An 11,565-nucleotide genomic window follows, 5' to 3' on the forward strand; every position below is an offset into this window, starting at 1 on the left:
ATTTGAAAGTTTGTGGCCTCCAAATAAAGGACATTCATTTATAGTGTGTTTTATTCATATTAACATTACACACTTTCTTCTCACCTATAACAGACTGAGAGCTGTTATCTGAGGCACTGTCTTCTTTTTTATCACCTTAAAGAGCAAAAAGCCACAAGCAGCTTGTTAATGAGTCTTAAAGACCCTTGAAAACACAGAAGAAACCCTCTGAACTAATAATGGGAAATGTTAGCCCAGACCCCATGCCAATCACTCATCCCAAGCACTTACATTGCCTTTGCTTTCTGGCTGTGCCAACACCATACCCCTCCCCAACCTCACTAGGCTGTACACACTGTGTATGTTTAGCCGTGACATACAGGTGAGTGGCTTCTCCCAGCAGCCACCCTCCTCAATTCACCTGATCCTACTCCCAGCCACAAAACACTGGACATTAATTGGGAAAGATGGCTCTCCTTCCTTCAGACTCCTTGTGCCTTTGTCCTTACACTGTGAGTGGGGACAACAGCATGCATTTCTTTCTTTGAAGGGCTCGTAGTTTGTAGGAGGCAACAACAGACAAAAAGACAATTGCCAGATACTGAATGAGGACTAGCAGAGAAGTCAGCATGAGAATGAGCCGAGTGAAGGGAGATGCTCACTCTGGCCCCATCTGAGGCAGCACTGGAGTGAGTCCTTGAATTTTGGTGGGGTGGAGGACAGCAGTCAGCCTAATTCAAGGGCAACATTCCAGTCCTGGGAACAGCATCTGAACAGCGAGGCATTGCCTAGAAGGACAGCGTTTTCTAGAACCTATAATTGGGTTTCATGTAACTGAGGCTGAAATAGGTGAGTAGGGAATGGAAAGGTACAAAGTTTAAGGATAAATTCCAAAGGGCCTCATATGCTGGGCTAAGAAGCTTGGGTTTTTATCTTGTAGGTAACAAGGAACCATTCAGAATTTTGAAGTAAGAGAATATAGTCCTGTAAGTTTCAAAATGAATCTGCTTCTTCATGTTTTATCACATATTCACCTAAGAAGACTCTGAGAAGTTTCTTTTTTCTGTTTCAGAGTTTATAAGAGGATTCACCAACCAACACAAATTCGTCTATTGGTCTTAAATCAAAAGCCCATAAAAAGAAAGAATACATCTATTCTATGTATTTTATACCCTTTCTTCTTAGCCCTAAGCAAAGGGGCCTTAACTGCATGCTAAATCTATTCCTAGAATTTACTAAAGTAATTTGCAGCTTTGAATTTTCTATAATTAATACTCACCAGATAAAACGTTCAAATGCCTCTCATCTTTGTTCTACATATTGCTTTGGTTTTTAGGACATATGTCTCCCAATTTTAAAAAGTCAACATATTAGGAATTGTGTGCCCTTTCACTAATCTGACATGTGGTTACCCAGCATGGAACACCTTCATTCCTTATCACTCCACTTGTGCCACAAACACTTGACTCTGTGTCACATCTTAAACACAGGTGAAGATCATTTTCTTGCATTCCTATGAAAAGAGGTTCTTTTAAGAAACATAATAAGTGTTCAACAAATGTTCACTGACTGCCTGACTTATGAGCACTTCCTGCTAATTTCTAAGCAGATTAGAGACACAAAAAATGTCCAGGCAAGGCCACCTTCCTAGGACTGATCTAACCAGAGCGCACAAAACCAATCAGCACTAAAATTAACCTCAGTTACACTGCTGGCTAAAGACAGTTCTTTGAAGAGCCTTGCTGTACAGTGCCAGATCAACAGATGTAGTTTATCCAGAAATCTCTCCAGAGAGCCTGAGGCTAAAAACTGCTACTGGGGCTCAGGAGAGAGCCAGTCCAGGCCTGGAGGCCATGGGCCTGAGGCCAGTGCACAGTTACAGCTTCGGCTTCGTATACTTTAGAGAAGTGGGAACCAAGCTATCCCTCTGAGTCAGCCAGCACATGTTAACAATGACCCAGGACATTATATTGATGGAGGTGCCATGGTTAACATCAACAGCTACTGACAAGGCCACACAATTACTCCACACAGATTTTTTAAAATTCTCCCTTGCAATTTTTAATATTTTAGGGTAATTTTCAGGTTAATGAAAGATAGATAGGGAACTGAACTACTTTCTAAAGCACTGTTATATGTTCATCTCATTTCATCTTCATATATCCCTTATAATAAATAATTTTATCTCCATTCTAGAAATGAGAAAAATGAAACTCTGAGAAGGTAAGTGACTTGTCTATCACACATTTTTGAAGCCAGGAAACCAGAGCCACCTCCTAGGTTTTTCTGTGCCCTTGGTCAAAGCTCATTCTTCTGTGGCAAACCACCCGTTAGGGTAGGCCAAGAAAAGAAAGGGGAGTCAGTGAGGAATTCAAGGATGGTTAGAGATTTCCTCCTGGAGACTGATTTCAGATGTTTGATGACAGATAGAGAGAGAGAAAAAGAGAGAGAGAAGGAGGGAGGGAGGGAAAGACAGACAAAGAGAGCAAGGGAAGGAGGAGGGAGAAAAAGAAAAGGAAATGAGAGAGGATTGAAGGGAAGAGGAGGAGAAATAATTTAACCTACTATGTCCTCTACTTCTCCAAGTAGACCTCATAATATATTTGCGCAAAACGTACAGCATTTTTCACAATGAGAAATATGTCTAGCTTCAGTCAAAGGAGCTAGAATTTACAAATGTGTTGGAAAGTCATTTCATAATTTTAGAGTGACTTTTGCCAAACCAAGTGTTGTGTGTATTGATTTCCTTCCCTCTCTGTCACTGGACATTGCCACTGTTTTTCTGACATCATGGCCATAAGTGACACAGTGGCAGGAAACCCATGAGGCATGGCAGCAACTCCACTCCAGGGGGCTGCTGAAGGCCTTGGGTGTTATGTCCTGGTGGTGGAGGTGATGGGGGGTGAAGATGCAAAACAGAGGCATTAAATTTACCTTTTGCTATTGATTTTCCACAGAAATCTTATCTTGTTTTCCTAAATCCTTGGCTATAAAAAAGCTCATTCTTTTTATTTATTTCCTAAGAACCTAAGCCTTCTTCCCATGTTGTATCCAGAAATTTTTTTTGGGACAATTTGAGGAAATAGTTTGTGAAATACAAAGAGAAAGACCACCCCTAACTGCTCCTTACATAATAGAGCTTCTGGGGGCTGGTGTTAGAAACATCAAGTTATAAATTATAGGCCTTTTGATTACTAAAGTATAATAATTAGATTATATAGAAATGTCCTTAACTATGGTGCTGAATGGAACAAAATAACTGGTAATTGGTCTCAACCAGAGTAAATAATGTCCTTCCTTTTATTTACATTTGGTTTTTCTATAAACTGCCTACTGGGTTGTGTGGAACTCAGAGGCTAGCAAAAAACTGAATCCCCATCCATCAGTATTAATCTCACACTTTACTGTGGCTCCATCCATTTATCTTTCCGACACAAATTAGAAATTCAAGAGTTTTAACAAATGAGCCTGCAAATGTAAACTTATTAGGCCATATATTTTTACTACACACTGTGCAGTGCCCTCCACAAAGCTGTCCCTTCAGAGAGCATTTTCCTATTTTGTGTTATTGATGGCAGCTAACTAATCACATTTTTAATGTTGTCTTTGGGGAGGGCTGTTTGAGTGAATGTGCAAGCTAAACTACCCAGAATAAATCTACCTTATTAAATGCTTGAAATTATGTGTCTTTTACGATAAAGAAACTCCCGAGCATTGTTACATTTGCTAACCTTCTTTTTGCAGGAATCAAAAGACTGGGATTAATTAAAATAATACATCAAAACTGGGGTGTTGTACAGAATGTGTCTATGTGTGAGGAAAGGCCAAGAAAAATTGGTTAATTGGTCTCTTCATCCCTATTCAGTCCCCTCCATCTAAATAGCTTTAAGTGTTGCTTTCTGAAATGGAACTACAATAACATGAGCTGGGGAGGAGGACTCACTCCAACTGTTCGCTAGACAATGGCTGGCCTCTACCCCACCCCCTTGCCCCCCAGAAATTCCTTCTGGTTGACACGGTGCATACTGATTAACAAAGAACTCCAAAAAATTTGGTCCTTAGACTTGAATGCTTGAAAACCCATAGAAAACATAAATATATTGTGACCCTAACATTGCATTTCATCTAAACAAAGATGCGCTTATTTAAATGCCTCTGAATAATGTAATCTTTCACAAGCATCAAAAGAAAACATCTGGCAGGTAAATGCTTCCCTCAAAGCCCAGGTCTGCTTTTCCTTTAGCTATGATGGGCAATCTAACGGTGGGCCTCTCTCAGTCCTGGGTACAATCACTCCATTATTGAGAGGTGGGTTAATTACTGGCAGGTCCTTTATTACTGAGCTCAAGTACTAATCTGAGCCCCGAGTGCATCTACTTTCTACCTCTTTGTAAGTTTTGTGCTCTCAGAAGCAAATGCAAATATGGCCACAATTCTGGGTTGTCACATAAATTTCAAGGATAAGGAATGAGGTGTAAGCTTGAGTAGAGGTAATGGGATGGTTTGGGAATCAGAGCTCTCAGTGGCACAAATGGTAGAGAATTTGGAGTCTATATCAGTACGTACCCTTCAGGACATAAAGAGGTGTAATAGTAATTTACCTAAAGGAACAAAAAAAAGTTTGGAAAGTGGGAGGATAAAGTGAGAACTCAAATTTCTGCCAGTTATTTTCCAGTTACTTGACTGTCCCACTTAAGAAGGAAGGCTTTTGTGAAACTGACATTTAAACACAATAAGCATATGCTCGTCATCGAAATTAAAGTCACAAGCATTTCAAGGCCATGTAATCGATGGTTTCAGTGTTCCTCTGCAATCAGAGTTCTTCTCTTTTACTTAGCTTGGAGGAGAAACATAAACTTGATTAGCACTTAACTGAAGTGTAATGGCTGATAAATTGTCCTTAATGTTTCAAAACTAGACAACTATGCTAAGCTTGCCTGGAATTTACTTCCTGACTACACAGACACACTCATTTTTTCTCACTCAGTCACGGGAATCAACAATTTAAGAACACACTGGCTTTGTTGAAGCATATTTCTTGTTTATCTTAGATTACTTAGAGTAATTATTTAACTGTTGTGTTTAGCAAAGGCGCAATCCAAAGAGAAAGACTGAAGAAGTAAAGAGTGTTATGAATGGCAGAGGTAAAATTCACTAGAAAAGTCTTTTGTATTGGACTTTGGCTTGAAAAATGCAAAACAATGTATATTTTGCTCACTCTGCAAATATTTACTGAGGGCCTATTATGAGCTGTGTCAGGTGCTGTTTACAGAAAGACAAAGATACTGGGTTGGTGCAAAAGTTATTGAGGTTTTAGCCATTACTTTTAATTAATAAAAAAATGCAATTATTTTTGCACCAACCTAGTAATAGCCCCTGCCCTCTAGGAGTTTCTGGAGGACACAGCTCTGCTCCACAAGCAGCTAATGAAACTTGCCAGGCACTATTATAGAAACATAAACCAAGAGTTTGGGAGCTCAAATAATCACTAAAGAAATGTTCCTGTCCCTCAAAATTTTACTTGTTATAAGGCATAGAATCTAAATTACCCTTGCTTTCATTGCATTCTCAGGGGGGAAAAAATCCATTTGCTGTTAACATTAATGGGATCAATATTCACATTTTAAATAGTAACATTGTTACCTTCATTGTAAAACAGATGAAATGCCACATCATAGAAAACTTTTTTTTTTTAAGTTGAGTTTAAACAAAATTAAATATTCATTTCAAACATCCCATGCTAAGGGATATTTACTCTTAAAGACCACCCTTCAATTAATCCTTTATATACCAAAGAACCCTTTTGCAATATGAACAATCTCCATATGTATTTGCACCGTAAGCCTGGATTTTCATATATTAGATTTGAATGGCGAAAATCTTAGTGATTGGTCCCCAGGCAACATATTGTATTGTCTTCTTGGGTCATGACACTGCCTGTGCTAGCAACCAATAGAACAAAAGACATTAAAAACACTAATCCTTCTTGCCCTCAGGATAAGATCCAAGCTCCTTAACCTTTCATGGATCTGGTCCCTGCTTAATCCTCCAGGCTTTGGTTGAGTGACATAAAATAGTGGCACCTCTGTCAGCCTGGTTGCCGAGTGACTGCATGGAACAGAGACACCCCCATCTCCACCACTGCCCCCTCTGGTCATGTTGGATATATAATGTGAGCCATAAATCAATCATGTTTCCTAAGCCCCTGGATTCAGGGGCTGTTTGTCACAACAGCATAGCCTAGCCTTCCTTAGCTCTTTGTCAACCATAGTCTAATGTTTCCAGAGGAATATTTTCCATACCTGAGCACTCAACTGCCATCTTCACATATTTTTACATGCCATAATACTGTCTTCACTTCCATCAATTTAAATTTATTTACCCAAATACATTTATGTTAAAATAAAACTTCAGATTATTATTGGAAATTGAAAACCAGTATTACTTCCAATAAGTAGAAACTGACTGTAAAAACCATAATTCTTAAAATAAGGTGTTTATCAATGTAACACCTTCAAATTTCTGATGTACCACTGGTACACATCTAATACACTCTTAGCAATGCTGGTCTAGAAAAGATAGACATGGGCCATGATGTCCAAAATAATTCAGTTTTAGTACCAACTTCACCACCTACTTTGTGTCTTCAGGTAAGTTACCTGACTTCTCTGAACCTCAGATATTTTATCTCTATTTTAAAAAGTGGAAAACTATTACATAAAATTAATTTGCAGATTAAAGGAGAAATAGATGTGAAATTCTTGGCACATATTTTTAAGGGCACAATTTAGTGGTTTTTAGAATACTGGCACCTTTTTAATGCTCAGAAATATTAGATATTGTTGTCAGTGATGTCACATAAGCGCTAGATTGTGAGCTCCCTGAGGTCCTGTGTTTATTCATCTCTGGGTCCTCATAACACCCAGGGCTGTTTTTTGCACATTGGAGGTGCCAAATAAATGTTTATTGAAATAGTCTGCATAGTCAATGATTTCCCATCTTATGCGTGGAGTTTGTTTTCCATCCCCAAATGTATTTAATCAACCAACCAGTTAATTGGTTCTGAGGGTAAATTGTTTTGTAGGTAAATCCACTTTGACTAAGCTTTGTCTGCTTCTCATTCATAGACTAATTGAGGGATCTCTTCTTTTCAAACTGCTATTATTTCTCAAAACAAATCTGTATCTTGTCTTTTAGTTTGAAGATTTACTAATTAGTAGCAGAAAGGATCTCAAGTTTGAAGGTTTGATGAATGTAATTATAACAGAAGAAAAAGTGGATTTTACTTACAGTCCACAACATTTAGAGTGTTAATTACTGCTCACCTTTCAAGTGTTTAAGCACACAGAATCTAAACTTGGACAAACATGGGTTTGAACCTTGAATCCCAAGGTTCAAGGACAAGTTAATCAACCTGTTTGGTCCTTAGCTTCCTCCTCTGGCCTTATTAATGGCAATCTCCTCTTAGAATTTAGACAGGAGCAAATGAGAGAATGAACAGAGCTAAAATGGGTTTAGAACAGGCCTGGGATATAGCAAGAGCTTAATAACTATTAACTATTATTACAATTCTGTTTACACCTGATGATTATGATTACAAAAGTTTAGATTCTAACTATAAGAATTTTTTTTCTTTTTTCTTTTTTTTTTTTTTTTTTTGAGATGGAGTCTCACTCTGTCACGAGGCTGGAATGCAGTCGTGCAATCTTGGCTCACTGCAACCTCCATCTCTCAGGTTCAAGCGATTCTCCTGCCTCAGCCTCCCGAGTAGTTGGGACTACAGGTGTGTGCCACCACGCCTGGCTAATTTTTGTATTTTTAGTAGAGACGGGGTTTCACCATGTTGGCCAGGATGCTCTCGATCTCCTGACCTCATGATCCCCCTGCCTCAGCCTCCCAAAGTGCTGGGATTACAGGTGTGAGCCACCGCACCTGGCTAAGTATAAGAATTCATACATTGAATCACCGTAAACATTTCAAGCAGCTAAAGAAAGAGTTTTGGGCATCCTACAACCACCTTTTTTATATTTTTGTTTCAATTCTCTCATTTTATTGACCAGGATAAGCTAGATTATGCTGTGATTTGAAAAAAAATTAATATGAGTCTGACAAAAGTGTATTACTCATTCTTCCAGGTCTACTATGGGTCCAGATGACAGACAACAGTCCAGGGCAGCTGGTTACTTGTTAGTTTCATTCTCTCTTTGATATGGTTTGGATTTGTGTCCCCACCCAAATCTCATGTCAAATTGTAATCCCCAGTGTTGGAGGAGGGGCCTGATGGAAGCTGATTGGATCATGGGGGCAGATCTCCCCCTTGCTGTTCTCGTGATAGTGAGTTCTCATGAGATCTGGATGTTTAAAATTGTCTAGTACCTTCCCCTGCTCTCTTCCTCCTGCTCCAACCATGTAGGCTGTACCTGCTTCCCCTTTGCCTTCACCATGATTGTAAGTTTCTTGAGGCCTCCCCTGCCATGCTTCCTATACAGCCTGCAGAACTGTGAGTCAATTAAACCCCTTTTCTTTATAAATTACCCATTCTCAGGTAGTTCTTTATAGCAATGCAAGAACAAACTAATACATTCCTGCTTCTGTCTCAGGGCACCTCCACAGCAACATGCACATCCCTCATCAATTGCTGTGGGAGGGAAGAGCAGGCTAACAGGCAGTCATGAGTAACACGTACTACTTCCCCTCACTCGCCTTGGCCAAAGCGTATCGCAAAGCATGCCTATCCTTCAGGTGCAGCAGGTGGGAAAAGCAGCCCACTCACCTGCCGAAAGTGGAGGAAAAGCAGACATCAGAGAGGAGTGGTAATGCCTGCCATGATTGTAAAGGATCGTATTAATCACTTGTCCAGTGACTGGGGCTTGGCAGTTGTAATTTCTCAAGGCTCTTAATAAAAAGTTATCGTTACATTACAAATCCAATAGAACACTTAACAAAATTCCATAGCAGGTGTTAAAGGTCATGAAAGGAGAGCTCTACTAAAACACTGTTAATTGCCACCTAATTTCAGGGATTTGTGGTAGCTTCTTTTCCCACTCTGAATGCTGATCTTGTCCCATACTAGAATGAAGTAAGTTTCTACCTCTCTGTCCTCACAGCAGCAAAAAAGAGACCTAATTATTGGATCCAATTCAATGTAGAATTTGGACTTTAATCCATATGATTATATGACTTTTTTAAGCAGGGGAACAACCCACAGAAAATCACCTACAGAAGAAAGAGATGTTCCTATTTCAATGGCTTCTTTCAACTTCCCTCCCTTCTCTTGAAAAATAAAAAGCTTTCTGGTTATTCTCTGATGTGTTCAAACTGCCTCTTTAGCTTTTTTTTTTTTTTTCCCCATTCACTGTCAAACTACTGAAACAAGTTGTATCTTCTAATTCTTGTTCATCATTTTCTATTTCTGCCTTTAATGTAATTGTCAAATTTGATCTTCAAATCTGCATCCAATCTGAATCACCCCAGCTACAGAGACACTCTACCACTTGAGTATCTCACTTCACATATCTAGAATCATGTTCATACTTTTCCCCTCCAAGCCAGTACTCTTGGTTGCTTATTTTAGTTAATATTTTGCCCAAGTTTGAAACGTCAATAAACTTTGAAACCTTCATTCATTTTAGCCCCAAATTGTGTCCATCCACAAAAGCTATTAATTCTTTTTATGAAATGTCTCTTTTGTATGTTGTTCCCTTTCAGTTTTTCACCATCATTATACTTAATGTGGTGCTTAGTACCTCACACCTGGACCATCCACAGCCTCTTCTAACTGGTCTCCTTTGCTGTAGGCTTTTCTGCATCTTCCAATTCCAGCATGCCACCTGCACAATCATCCTACAACATCACTCTTGTTATGTTAATTTCCCAGCGCAGGTGGGAAGGACCCTTTTATAGCCTGCCACTGCATACAGCATAAATACCAATCCCTTTTCATCATTGGAGCTTTTGTCTTGGGCATGAACTTCCTCCTATAGAAAATCAAATTGCTCATTGGCCTTAAGAAGGATCATCTATTTTCTCACTCTCTGCCTTTCCCCACCCATCCCTCTGCCTGGCACGTGGCCTCCCATCCTCACTTGGACAAATCCCCTTTGTCATTCACAGCTTAGTCCCAGTGCCTCCATAAACTTTTTCTGAATCATGGTTAGCTCTATAATATAACATCATTTGTGTACGGGTAGTCACAGAACAGCATCCCACAGAATGCTACTCAGATGTCTTTTTCTTAGTCAACATGGTGATGGTGTTTTTGCTACTATTTAAACTAAATTTTACTGTTTTCAGGGACCACGTATACTCTTCAGGTCCCTTAGCCCTTGAGTTCAAAAACCCTTGTCCATGTCATGTCATGCTGGTGGCATTACTTCATGATTTTTACCTGCAAACTTTTTTAAATGTTTTGTTTATTTTTCCAACTAACTTCTAAGTTTCCTAAGGTCAGGGAAATGTTTTATACAATTAAAAATTTACGTAGGGCAAGAGGAGTGGAAAGCACATTGTAAACATAATTAGCCAAAGAGTTGCTGAGTGCTACATCTCTTTTATTCCAAGCCCTTCAACACTAAGACCAGGAGAATATCTTAGAGCCACTCAGGTGCAGAAATGGTTTCAGTCACTGGGGAAGAGAAATGAACGTTTTCTCTTTTTTCCCCTGCGCTGCACCAAACTGAAAACACTCATTTTCATATTAATTTATGGATTCCTTCAGCTTTTTACCCCCATTTAAACTTAATTACTCAAACAAAAAATTTTACATGTAAAAACATTCATTTGGGAGATCTTCAAATCCCAAATAAAAGAAGTACGTGTCTAAGCAGGTAAGTCCAACATGAAAAAATGAGGAAAGATTATTTAAAAAAAAAAATCAAATTCAGCAGAAGGGAGCAAAGAATCCCAGTTGTTTACAATGGTTTGAAGATGAGAGTGAAAAAATATTTGCAGGAAATATTTTGAGAAAAGAACAGGAGTAGGAATATAGTAATGATTAAGATAGTAAAGAAACTACTATATATGAAGTGCCTGACACCAGTCAAGATTTCACAGACCATGTATCACAGTAACCATGTGAGGCTGGGATGGTTGTTTTCATTGCAAAGATAAATAACTGAAGTTCAGAGAATCTACCTGAAGTGACACCACTGATGAGTGATAGCATTGGGATTTCAACAGGGATCTCTCTCTGATCCAAAAGCCTGTATTCTCAGAACTAGAATACACAGTGTTCTGATAGAAGAAAATAGAAATAGTAGGCTTAGTAGATGACCAGTGATGTACTAGTTTAACTAATACAAACTTAGAACTTTATTTAAAAAGAAGTACGCAATTCAGAAGAATGTTTCTCACACTGTCATGACATAAACAATGACTGAGAAGAATTACTGTCATATGAAATGAATAAGAAAGGGAGTGCTAGACATAGACGTGGTATTACAAGAAAAGACTATGGCAGTAGTTTAGAGAGTGCTCAGTCTGGGTTTGGCTTTGGCTTTGAGGTGAGGGAGACACAAGACAAGAAATGCTAGCAAGAGGGCAGAGGTTGCAGCTGATATTATGAAACGGTTCCGTCTTTTTTGGATG

This window comes from Macaca fascicularis, chromosome 17 (assembly GCF_037993035.2).
Source record: "Macaca fascicularis isolate 582-1 chromosome 17, T2T-MFA8v1.1".
NCBI classification, from domain to species: Eukaryota; Metazoa; Chordata; class Mammalia; order Primates; family Cercopithecidae; genus Macaca; species Macaca fascicularis.